Genomic DNA, 12,141 nt, shown 5'->3' on the forward strand with positions numbered 1-12,141 from the left:
GGCTTTCTAGGGTGTTGGATTTCAGCTGATTTACATTCTGTCTGGCTCTATCTCGGGGCTTCCCTGGTGGCTCAGATGGTAAAGAGTCTGCCTGCAATGCAGGAGAGCGGGGTTCAATCCCTGGGTCGGGAAGATCCCCCGGAGAAGGGAATGGAGGCCCACTCCAGTGTTCTTGCCTGGAGCATTCCATGGACAGAGAAGCCTGGCGGGCTACAGTCTACGGGGTCGCAGAGTCGGACACGACTGAGAGACTTTCACTTTTTTTCACACCCCTGGAAATTCCTGCCAGAAACCCCTCGTTAGGGGGTTCAGCTGCAGAAAGACCAAGGCAAAGGGACGTGGAGGGATGAGATGTGAAGAGCAGGGTAAAGACTCTCTGCACACAGGGCACCTCCGGGAGCTGCCTGTCTCATGGCTCCTGCCAAGTCACAGAACAATGGGGCCCAGGCTGCCAAGCCCAAGTCAGGGGCCAAAAATCTGTGGAATGTGAGACCCGGAGCCGCAGGCCACACTGAGCGCCACCTCACAGAGGGCCTTTCTTCTGCAGGGAGTGAGAGCCCTGCATTTCCAGGGCTCGCCAGCCTGGGGTTCACACGTGTCTGTCCCCAGGTGCATGGGGACTGGAAGGGGACGAGCCCGGTGAGGAAGGCCCAGGGCCTGTTTGGGAGCCCGACCTGCCTTGGGTTCAAACCCTGGCTTGGCTGCCTTTACTCCTTCATTTGGAAAATGGGGCTAAGATCTACCTTTGAGGGTCACTGAGAATTAAATGCGTTAACAGATGTAAACTCCTCAGGACAGAGGAGGGTCCGCTGAGGCTTTAGCTGCTACCAGTGTCGTTTCCACTAACCACCCCTGGACAGTGGAGGAGGGCCTGACTCCATGCGACAGACACGGGAACCGGGGCTCAGAGAGGGGCAGGGATTTGCCCAGGGTCACACAGCCAGTAAAAGACAGAGCTGGGCTGCCGGACCCCAGATCATGCTCTTTACTGCACTGCATGGCTTCTTTGGGGTGACTCTGCAGCAAACACCCTCCTCAGCATTTACAAGACCTGGAGCTGCTTCTGCAAAGCCCCTGACAAGCTCCTCTGGCCCTGGCCTTTGGCAGGGCTCTTACTAATGTGGGGCGTGACCCTAAGGAGGTGGGTGCGTGGGTTTAGTCTGGGCATTTCCTGGAAGGGATCGGCTCCCACACTGGGCTCCGAGGCTCCCCAAGAGGCCTTTCTGACCACCACTGTCGCCTGGCGCTGTCTCCCAATTTCTAGAACTTCCTCTAGGGCAAAGTCACGTCCTTCCATTGCCTCCTGCCAAATACCAAACTTGGTGGAGGATGGCGGCTCACTGAGGCCTTATCCTCCCAGGAAAAATGACCCAGGACACCAGGAAGGCTCAGGCCAAAGACCCAGCTTGGGCCAGGAATGGAGGCCTGAGTGTGTGAGGGTCGTGGGGGTGCAAGTATCTGTCTACACCGCACCATGTTCCTCAACCCTGAGGTGGGAACAGTGAGTATCCACTTGCCCTTCTCTGCACGCGTATGTGCATGTGCATATGTGTACGTATATGATCAGGTCACAGGCTTTAAGCAGAGCCACGTTCTCGGTGTATCCACTGGGGCAGGGTCGTCACTAACCCAGGTTTGGGGGTGAAGCTGGTGAAGGCCTGTGTGGCTCCCAGGCTGAGAGGCTGCCACCCCCTTAGAAGAACCTCACCGACAACCCCGGAGGCTCAGTCTCAGCTGGACGCCCTACCCTCTGCCCATTCTCTGGGGAAGGCCCCTCTCTATTCCTGCCAGCTGAGTGAAAAGCTTCACAAGTCGTTTTTCCAACGTAGGAAACCAACCTGGTGACTCCCCACCCTCCTACATACACAGAAGGAGTGGCCCGACACCAGAACGGGCACAAGGACCTAGTTCTGCTGGTCCAGCAAGCTCCTGGCCACAGAAGCTTAGGAAAGGTGCCCACGGCTGGGGTGGCCGGGGGAGGAGAGGTGCCACAGGCCGGCATGGTCCAACACACCCCTACACAGACGGAGCTCTGAGGCCCAGCAGGAGACCAGGCAGTTCACAGGCTGGCCACTGGGGAGGTCAAGGCCAGACCAGCTTCAGCATCAGCCAGCACCCACAGCAATGCCTCCCCAGGCTGAGTAATTTGACATCTTCCAGGAAACCCAAGTGGTGCCACCAAGTCCATTTTGCAGATGAGGAAACCAAGGCTCCAAGGGAAAACGTGACTTGCCAAAGCAAACACCCTCCTCAGTGTTTCTCAGAACTGGGGGTGCCTTTGCAAAGCCCCCTGACAAGTTCCTCCCGCCCTGGCCTTCAGCAGGGCTCTTACTAAAGTGGGGCACAACGCTAAGGAGAGGGATGCTTGGGTGTAGTCTGCCATTTGCTCCTCAGACCAGGGAGGCTGTGACCGGCGAGGGAAAGAGACACCACTGATGACCTGGCATCCTCGCATGGGGCCTGGGCAGTAAGGATCGCCCCCCACACACGGACCAGTCCTAATGACAGCCCATGCTAGTGAAGCCCTCATTGTGTGCACCAGGGACGTGCAAAGTGCTGTGCATGCCTGGTTCCACCCCACAGCCACTCTGTGCGGGGGCTGCTACAATCCACATAGTGCAGAGGAGGAAACGAAAGTTCAGACTGGTTAAGTGACGGGCCCACGGCCACACAGTAGGCAGTGGGCAGAATTGACATTTGAAACCAAGTGTGCCTGCCTCCTCTGGTCCATACTTCCTCTGACAGGGAGGGAGGGAATGAATGAATTCCGGCCCAGGAGTGTGGTTCTGGCTGCTGCTTCCCCCATCCTGGCCCCCCTTCCCTTCTGGGGTTGAGATAAGGAGACGTTGCCCATTCATCACTTGACAGGAAGCAGCTCAATCTCAGGCCAGAGTTACAGGGGCCGGGTAGCTGCAGGGGAAGAACCAGAGATGGTGTCTGGCTTCCTGACTGGTCCTGGGTCCTCTCATCCCACCCCCAAAGTCACACTCGCTACTCAGATTCCATGGCTCCAAGACCAGTAGGAGGCTGGCTTCTCTGAGACCTGGGACCACTTGCGGCCCCTGGAAGGGCGGTGCAGCCTGGGCAGAGAGGTCCCTAAGCCCCCTCCTCAGGGTAGCAGGGTTCCCCCACAGGGTGGGCCTGCAGAACCTGGAGGCCAGCAGCTGAGGGGACAACGCAGTGCCCACCCAGCAAGGGAGTCTTTCTGCCCACTCAGCTCACCTTCCTTCCGGCACCCCATCCCATCCTTCTCCTGTAGCTTGCCATCTCCTCATCCACCAGCCACCCCCATTTCTCTCCAGCCCGGGGCCTCTCTGCAGAGCTCCAGACCCCAACCACCCAAAGTCCCAGGCACTGAGGACTCACCTGCCCTTGCCTGGGTCCCCATGTCGGCGATGGGGTCTCCTGTCTGCCCAGGAAGCCAGCAGGAATGCAGGCGCAGCCCACGGATGCCTTGCCCTCCCTGACAACCCACACTGGGGCTTCATCTAGGCTGCCGGTTCTTTGCCCAAACAAGTCTGCACTCACCCACAGACCCTGCCCTCTGCTGGCCTGGGCCCTTCTCAGTGGGGTCCCTGGAGTCGGCTCTGCCTGACAACCCAACCTCCCATCAAGGGAGGTTCCCCACCTCAACATGACACAAATCCCAACCTGCCGCTCCCCACCCCCCCCGCAAAAAAAACTCCCCAGAAAGAGGCCCACACACCTGAGCGAGGCATCCCAAACTCTGTCCAGCTGGTGCCGGCCTGCCGTCCTGCAAGCCTACCCTGCCCCAGGCCCCTGCACGTTAAGGACCTTCTCATCCCAACCACACAGCACCCTGAACCTTCCAGATCCTTCCACACTCCAGCCTCTGCCCGGAATGTACGACCACCCATGAGGCAAAGTCCGTCTCCTGCATCAGGACCGGGTTCTGGGCCCTAATCAGGTTCAGACTTCTCGTGGGACCCTGGGAAAGCTCCGCCCCCTCCCGCATCCATGAAGTGGACACAGCTGGACCCCGCGGGGTGGGTACCCAGGGGCAGTCAGGTGTACCAGGCCCCCCTCCCCATCTGACTGCGTTCACACAGGCTTCTCCCCTGAAGTCTGGTTGTTCGGGTGCAAGCTGCTCCCTCTGTCACTCTGCCCTCCTCCTCTGCTGGCCTTTCAAGGCAGGGACTGAGCTCAGAAGTCATCTCTAAACTGTCAGGGCCTCGCCCAGGGCCAGGCACAAAACGGGTGTCCAGCGGGAGCTGGTTGAGTAAAATTCTGATCAGTCAGTGGAGATGGGGCTCCTCGCATCCTCCTGATGCCCCAAGCAAGAAACACCTGCCTCCACGCTCAGATTCCCCGAGGTCTCAGATCAGGCAGAGGTCACCAGGCAATTGAAAACATACCATGCCTGCACTGCGGGGATTTCCTGAGCCTTTTTAAAATCGAGGAGGCTCCGGATCACCTTTTACTTTCTCCTCCGTGGGTAATAAAACCCAATTCTGTGAGCAAAAGAAAATGTAGGAACCTTCAGCATCTCTCAGAGCAATGAGGCATTTGGTTTCTTCCCCAGGAGGGCCTTTGGCGCCAGGACCTGGTGAAGGAAGACCTGCCCAGCCCATGCTCTGCACCGGGGAGTGACCATAGCACCCTGGCATGCTCCCCCACGAGTCTGCACCACCCTCTTACAGATGAGGAAACCGAGGCGCGGAAAAGCCAAGTGACCTGCCAAGCCAGTGATGCTGGTAAACGGAGTGCACCTGTGTCAGAACCCAGCTCCGACTCTCTGAAGTCTGGGTTTTAATCTCATTTGCCCAGTGCCATCCTTGGAGACCATGGAGCTGGGGGAAGCTGGTGGTCTCACTCTGCAAGGAGCCTCAGGACCCTTGGGCGGGCCCACCATCCCAAGGACCCCAGTCCACCAGGGAAACGAACTTGCTCTCTCCTCAAGGCCTGGGTTCCCCTGGCCTGGAATGAACTGCCTCCTGGCAAACCTGGATCCTCCTTCTGGGCACAAACTAGGGTACCTCCTCCAGGCAGCCTTCCTGGACTTCCTCAGACAGTGAGTGAGTGACTCCCAGTCTCCACTGGCCTGGTCTCTATGCCATCACTGCCTGTTCCCACATTTTCCTCTCCCTCAAATGGAGAATTTCTTCAAGGGCAGAGACCAAATCACTCTCCTTGTGGCCCCAGCAGGCCACAGAGGGTGGTGATCTAGTACATAAGCACCGGGGGCCAGGAGGAAGAAGCCTGGGACAGCAGAAGTTCCTCTAGTCCTGTGTCCTGTCTCAGGCTACAGATACAGCCCTGCCAACCAACACCTGAGGGGGAAACCCAGCTCGGGGAGACGCAGGCTCAGTGCCTGTAAAAAGCCCGCCCTGGGCCTCAGGAGGACGTCCGCAATCCCACAGGTGGCCTCTCCACGGGGGAAGTTCTTCAACCCCTGGCCTCCCCTAATTTTCTCTCCTGCTCTCATTTTAAGGTTTGAAAGAATGGCTATTCCCAGCAGGAGAAACTTCCATGGAGCCCTCACTGCTCAGGCCATCAGGAAGGGCCCCGGAAGCCAAAACCCACACCGGGGAGAGAAGAATTATCAGTACTTTTTCCACTTCCCTCGTAACCTTGGGAGTTCTGGAAAGTCCGGGATCACCCAGTGTGAACCCCTCCAATCTGGGCAGTGCAGAGGCCATGCCAGGCTGATGGCCCTGGCCCACCGGCAGCCCCCACCAGGCGTGTGGTCAAGGGGGCGGCGGGGGCAGAGAGGTAGCCAAGGTCTAGACCCCAGAGGTCTCTAGGGCCTGTCTCCCTATCACTCGCTAGGCACACCCTCAAGGGCAAAGAGAGCAGCCCCAGGTGGCTGGAGAGGGTGAGGGGCTCCCGACAGTGGGAGGCAGGGCAAAGGCCAGTACCTTGCAAAGTGGCTTCTGTGGAGCTCCGGGAAGGTCTCGGCTCGAGTTGAAAGGCAGATGCTCACACAGTCCCGGGACCTCTGGGGATCTGGGTGGCCTCTCTGTGCCAGGGCTGGTGGAGGAAGAGGGACCAGCCCGGTCTCCGCACGGGACTTCCCCTGCCCAAGACTCCCGTCCCCAGCCACTGCCAAAAGGAAACTCCCCCACCACGAGCTGCTCCAAAAATAGCTCCGGCTGCCACCTCCGTGGTGAAAGGAACTTGTCACTGCCACCAGGGAGCCCGCTGCTCACCAGGGACTGGAATCTGATGGCAGCGGCCACCAGTCTTAAGAGAGAGCACCTGTGTGTACCCGAAGCTGGGGGGCGGGCTTGGGATGCAACCAGAGTCCACTCTGGGATCGCTCGGTCCTGCTCCCCCATTTTACTCTCCAGGAAATTGAGACCAGAGGGCAAGAGACTGGCCCGGGGCCACGGGCACAGCAGTGGTAGCGCCTGGCCAGGACCTGTTCTCCTAAACCCACTCCACACACCCACATGGTCAGGCAAGCAGAATCTGCCCCGCAGGCTCCACCACCCCCTCACTCCCAACCCAGAACCCAGAAACCGGACCGCAGACACGGAGATTACACCAGCCTCGGAGGGATGAGGGGTCCTGCCCTCAGCCCTGGTGCTGCATCCTCACCCACTCCCCCTGAGGCCCAGCAAACATGAAGAACCATCAATATTCTTACTGTCTCTTTAAAAGCATAACCCTTTCTAGGAGCTTCCCTGGTGGTCCAATGGTTAAGACTCCGTCCAGGGGTCTGGGTGGATCCCTGGTCAGGGAACTAGACCCATGTGTCATAACTAAGACCTGGCGCAGCCAAACAAATGAAAAAAAAAAAAAAGCTGAACCCTTACTAATCTCTCTTTTGTGAGCTGAGCCAAAAAGATTTGTTGCCTAAGAGATGAGAGCCTTGGTAGGCAGCAGCACTGAATTCAAGTCCTGGCTCTGGCCGCACCCCAGCTGCGAGGGCTCCGGGGCCCTCACGGGTAAAACAGGGACACACAGAGAGTACCCAGCGCCCCAGACTCTGGGGGGCTACATTACAGGACTCAGAAGTGCTTAGCCCCGGGCCCGACACACAACAGAGCCCCAGTCATGGAGTCAATGTCATTACGTCCTTACGTTCTGGCCCCATGCTCCCCCAAACCAGGCTGGGTGCATCCAGAAACCGAGAGCTCAGAGTTCCCGCCTTCCCTTCCCTCCACACGTCCTTCCAGCTGCCGTCTCTGCTCAGGGCCAGTGCTGACCACTGGTGACCCCAAGAGCAGACAGATGGAAACCCCCTTGCTCTTGTGGGATCGCAGGAGAGCACCCAGCAACCCGCGGACAGATAACCACAAGCCAGAAAAGAGCAGTAAGAGAGCCCCCAAGAAAAGGCCGGATAGACCCTCACTTTGTGACCCAGCCAAGGTCACGGCCAGCTCCTTACGTGAGGTGGAGTCCGGGGTTGTGGGGGGCCTGGAAGGATGAGCAAGGTCAGCACCAGAGGGGAGGTGAGTTGGGCGGAGAACACAGTGGGATCAAAGGCCTGGAGGCCGGCGGACCTGCGGGCACGTGAGAGAAGGCAGGGACGCCTCCAGGCCCGCTCCAACCCTCCGTCTCCGAAAAGAGCTCCCATGGCCGGCACCTGCCTCCTTTTCCAGAATGAGAGCCAGCTCCACCCTGGGCCAGCCACCCCCCGCGCCCCATCTGCAGCTCCACCGCTGGGACTGACACGGGCATATGGCAGCTGAGGCCCCGGAGGACAGAGGGAGCCGGATCCTGGCACCAGGGCTCGGCCACCTGCCAGCGCACCTTCCCCACCAGCCGGGCCCAACTGTCGGGCATATGCCAGGTGTCGGCCCCCTGGGTGGCTGCGGCTGGGCCCTTGGCCAGCTGTCCACAGGTCTGCGGGTGGACGGAGCCCCAGTGCATGGGGCACCCCTTCGAGGACTGTCCTTCATGACCCAGTGAGCTGGGAGGCATCCGCCTGCACCCACAGTAGAGGCTCCAGTCAGGCCGGTCAGGCCCTCGGGTTGGGCACTTTCTGCCAAACCATTGTTTCTCTCCTGCTTCTGGCATCCTGTCTGCTGGAGACAAATTTCCTCCAGGATGCTCATCTAGGACATGCTAGCACCCTGCGGAAACACAGATTGTGGGAGTCTTTCTCCTCCTCCTGACCGGAGTAGCCAGAACCTTCCAGAAGTCTACCTTGGCTCTGATGAGTTTCCCTGCCTGTGGGCACACATGCACTGCCAGTCACCCCCCACCTGTCCACCTGGGACTCAGAAGAGGGGGTGGAGCTGTGCTGAGGGGCATAGTCCCAGTGGCCCCCAGACTCTCAGAGCCTCAGGTCACCATGAGCCTCCAGCATGACCTCCGTGACGCTCAGTGTGGCTCAGTCTGTGGGTGACAGTGTCTTCTCCCTCTAGTCCTGCCACCCCCGGAGGAGTTCTGGGCCAGCACATAATCTCTGGTGAGGCCCTGGACCTGCCTGTGTTGCATTTCCACCCCCAGGACCCCTGCGGCCCCTGAGTCGGTCTGGGAAGTTATGCGGCCATTTTTAACTCCTCGAGGGTGAATCCTGCTCTGAGCCTCGGGGTGTGGCGTGGTGGATCAGGACTCGTTTGGAAATCTCAAAGGGCCACATGGCCTTGGGAAAGTCATGGCCTATCTCTCGGCCTCAGTTTCCCCACCTTCAACACGGGTGGGTCAGGCTCTGTAGTCTTAGGAGGGCTCTTCATGGGCCAACAATTTTTATGAGGCTGACGGAGGATTTGCGACTCACTGGCACGGACTGTATCTGAGCTCCGGGAGCCTCTATTTAATCCCAGGCTCAGGTCTGGGAGGAAAACCAGACCTTCTGGGTCTGGGATTGCTAAGGGACTCTCTCTCTCTGGCCTTGGAAGGCTTTGTCAGCCCCCCAGGCCCTGCACACTGCCCTCCCCACAAGTCACACTCCCTCGCAACAAGTCACAGCCATGTGGGAAGACGGCTCAGAGGCCTCCTGGCTCTCAGACACACCACCCTGGAGGTGGAATGTGCACACGGGGTATCCACACACAGAGCGCCCCTCAGATGAGAAGTACAGGCCAGATCCTGGAGGGGTGTTGGAAGCGTGTGTGCTTACAAAGCCACCCTGCAAGGCAGACAGTGCATCCATTTGACAGATGAGGAAACTGAGGCTAGCGAGGTCACATGACTCGAGGGACGTGTCCCAGCTGGAGAGAGACAGAGCGTGGGTGGAAAGGTGGGCCTGAGTCCTTGTGGTCATGGGGGAACCAGACCAAAGTGCTTAACTGCACTGCAGAATCAAATCAGGGGCCACCGATTCCAACTTGGGCCAATCAAGGGGGCTGCAGGGATCTGCAGGTGGCATTTGATCTGGGACCTGAGGGCCCAGAAGTGAGGTGAGGCAGCCCAGCACAGACTCTGGACTCTGACAGCCCCAAGTTCAAATCCTGCACTTGCCTCTGTCCACCACAGGAATTCGGCTACCTCTCTGCAGTTCCCTCCTCTGTGAACAGGGGCTGGGTAGGACCCATCTCATGGGGTTGTCATGAGGACAGAGTGGAGGATATGCAGCTCAAGACCAGCAGGACAAAGCATACACAAGAGCTCAATAAATGTGGCTGTTGCTACTACTATGATTACCACTATCACCATAAAGAACCAGCGCTCATTCAATAGCAACGTTTCCACAATTAATTCCAGCAACTCTGTCTGTGAACCAACCATCACAATAAGGTCGGTCCTCATTCCTCAGGGGTCCCCGATCTCATGACCTGTGAACGTGGCAGGAGGTGACCTCCGCCTCTGGGGATTCTCCCCTTCTTGGGGGCAATGGGAGAGACCACACTGGCTCCTGCTGTATTCTCCAGGAAGCTGGAAGTGATGGCAAAGCATTTTACAAAGTTACCAGGACGATGAACCTGAGCCGCCTCCCTCCCCTCACTGTCTCAATAAAATAAATCTTGGCCCACGGCTGGCGAGAGACCCTATATATTTACATGACGATGGTGCCTCATGATCACAGGGCTCGTGGTTGCAGCAAGCAGCGTGTGGCAGGGATGACAGCGGTCCTAGGAGACTCACTATTTTCCAGCGACTTTTATTGTCCATTATATCCCGGCGTTTACAGGGCTCTGCTCCGGGCCTGGCAGGAATATCACACACGGTGGGGCTGGCAGGCCTTAATATTCCAGTCTCGGTGCTGCAGATCAGCTTTCGCATCTCATCCATCCCCCTCTCCCCAAGTCTTTGTGTGATACTGAGACCCCAGGGAGCTCCAGGGGTTCTAAAGAGAGAGGGTTGTGGGGAGGGGTCTAGGTATGCCCACCCAAGCCATCTGCTTGGTTCCAGTCTGTCGTCCCACAAAGGGGACACCACCAACACTGTGGCCTTCCTTCATGGGAGGGGCTGCAAAGTGGAGGGGTGCACGGGGTACCGGAGCCATGAGTCCTGGCTTGTCGGGGGCTGCTTGCTAAATTCTCAGGGATTCTGTGAGACAGTCATCACGTTGGTTGCCTGCACTCAGGCATGGCAGGATATTTATTCCATGGAAATTGGCAAATGCTACAAATCAAGGCTTTGTGCAAATCCCCCTCCCTCCCACCCCACCACCCCTCGGCCTGGGGACCTATTTGTTAAACACCAGCATAGCCCAGGGAGAGGGTGACCCAGCAGGCCACTGTGAGCGCCAGGAAGGACACACAGACTTAAGAGTCAGGTGTGAATCCTGACTTCCTCACACTCCACTTGTGTGTGACCTTAGGTAAATGACTTCACTTTTTTAAGCCTCAGCTTTCTTATTTGTAAAATGGGGACATACCTGAATTCCCAGGTTGTTGTAAGGATTACAGCACCTCACAGCAAGTTCCCTGGGTGATGCTTAGTATATACAGCGGGTGCTTAATAAACGATACCTATTGTTATTCATTGATTCACACTTACTGAGCACCTACTCTGTACCAGGCCCTGAGTGACAGGGATACAGAAAGCCCCACGGGATGACAAATATAAAATTCTTCACATCTGGACAGTTCTTGACTGTTCTGCAGATGCATTTTTACCCACACCATCTTATGAAGCCTCAGGACAACTTTGAGAGGTGGGCACAGCAGGAGAGATGCCCATTTCTGAAACGAGGAAATAGGGGCTCAGGGCTGGAGGTGACTTGCCTGAGGCCCCTGTCAGGGCCTATCAAAATAGGGCTCAGTCCCAATTCCACTCCAGGCCCACGATGGCACCCATCCCTAAATTCTCAGGTTCAGCCAGGCTGGCCCCCTGATGGTGCCAGGAGAACCCAGGGCGAAGGGACTCCTGGTCTAGGATCCCGGGTTCTAGTCTTGGCTCCACGGCCTCCCTGCTCTGGGTCCTTCCCCACCTGGGCCTGTGGGTCCCCATCGGAAGGCTGAGAGGGCTGCACTCAGGGTGCTGTTGGCCCTGATGGGTGAGGGTCTGCCTCCAGACTTCCTGGCTTGGCCAAATGTCCCTCTGTCCCCCACAGTCAGGGAGGACTCGGGCATATAAACATCTCCGGTGCCCTAGCCAGAGCCCAGAAGAACCAGAGCCTCTTAAGCAGGACAGAAGAGAGCATGAGTGGGGTCTCCCGTCCACCTGTTTGGGGTTTCCCAGCTCACCCTGCTGGCGGGGCTCACCCACCCATTTCGCAGATAAGGAGACTGAAGCTCAGAGAGGGGTGGCGTCACCAGCCTGGGAACTGGGATTCACTCCCTGGGCTGGCAGCCTCCAGAGCTTGTGGCTGGGGTGCCCGCCAAGCCCCTTGGTCCTGACGTCTGCAGATGGGACAGTCTTGGCCACCGGGCCTCAGCCCAGAGGGGTCGAGGAGCATTTTGCTGAAACAAGACAGCAAGAAAAGTACAGGCAACTTTGATGACTCAAATAACCTTTGAAACTAGGAGGTGGGCGGAAGTGGGCAGCATTTCTGGTGGGTTTCACCTCACTTCCTAGAAGGATGCGTCACCAGCTTTAGTTTAGTCAGCGCTCACCCGACCGTCAACGCGGATCTGCGCTCTGGGTGGCATGTCTCAGCTCACTTGTCCCCAAGGCAATTACAGGCTGGCAGGTGGGGGCCGTCCAGTCAAGGCAGGAGGTGGAGGGAGGGAACTCTTCTCATTTTACAGATGAGGAAACTGAGGTTCAGAAAGAGGACAGGGGTTGGTTCAGAGACACAGAGCAGGTACCTAAGTTCAAATTCCTTTGCCAGAAGGTTAA

The 12,141-nt window shown here is 57.9% G+C and overlaps 1 protein-coding gene across 2 annotated transcripts in view; it reads right to left on the minus strand.

The window, feature by feature from the left end:
* The window catches only part of NEK6 (NIMA related kinase 6), an 85,196-nt gene that overhangs the window by 46,935 nt on the left and 26,120 nt on the right, over positions 1 to 12,141 (minus strand). Inside the window, exon 1 of one of the 2 annotated variants that reach the window (XM_043916883.1) lies at positions 5,880 to 6,030. The exons of the other annotated variant lie outside the window; for it this stretch is intronic. The gene's annotated coding sequence lies outside the window, so the exon portion shown is untranslated. Of the gene's footprint in view, positions 1 to 5,879; positions 6,031 to 12,141 lie in introns of those variants that run through there. 2 annotated transcript variants of the gene reach the window in all.

Source organism: Cervus elaphus, chromosome 11 (assembly GCF_910594005.1).
Source record: "Cervus elaphus chromosome 11, mCerEla1.1, whole genome shotgun sequence".
In the NCBI taxonomy this organism is placed as follows: Eukaryota; Metazoa; Chordata; class Mammalia; order Artiodactyla; family Cervidae; genus Cervus; species Cervus elaphus.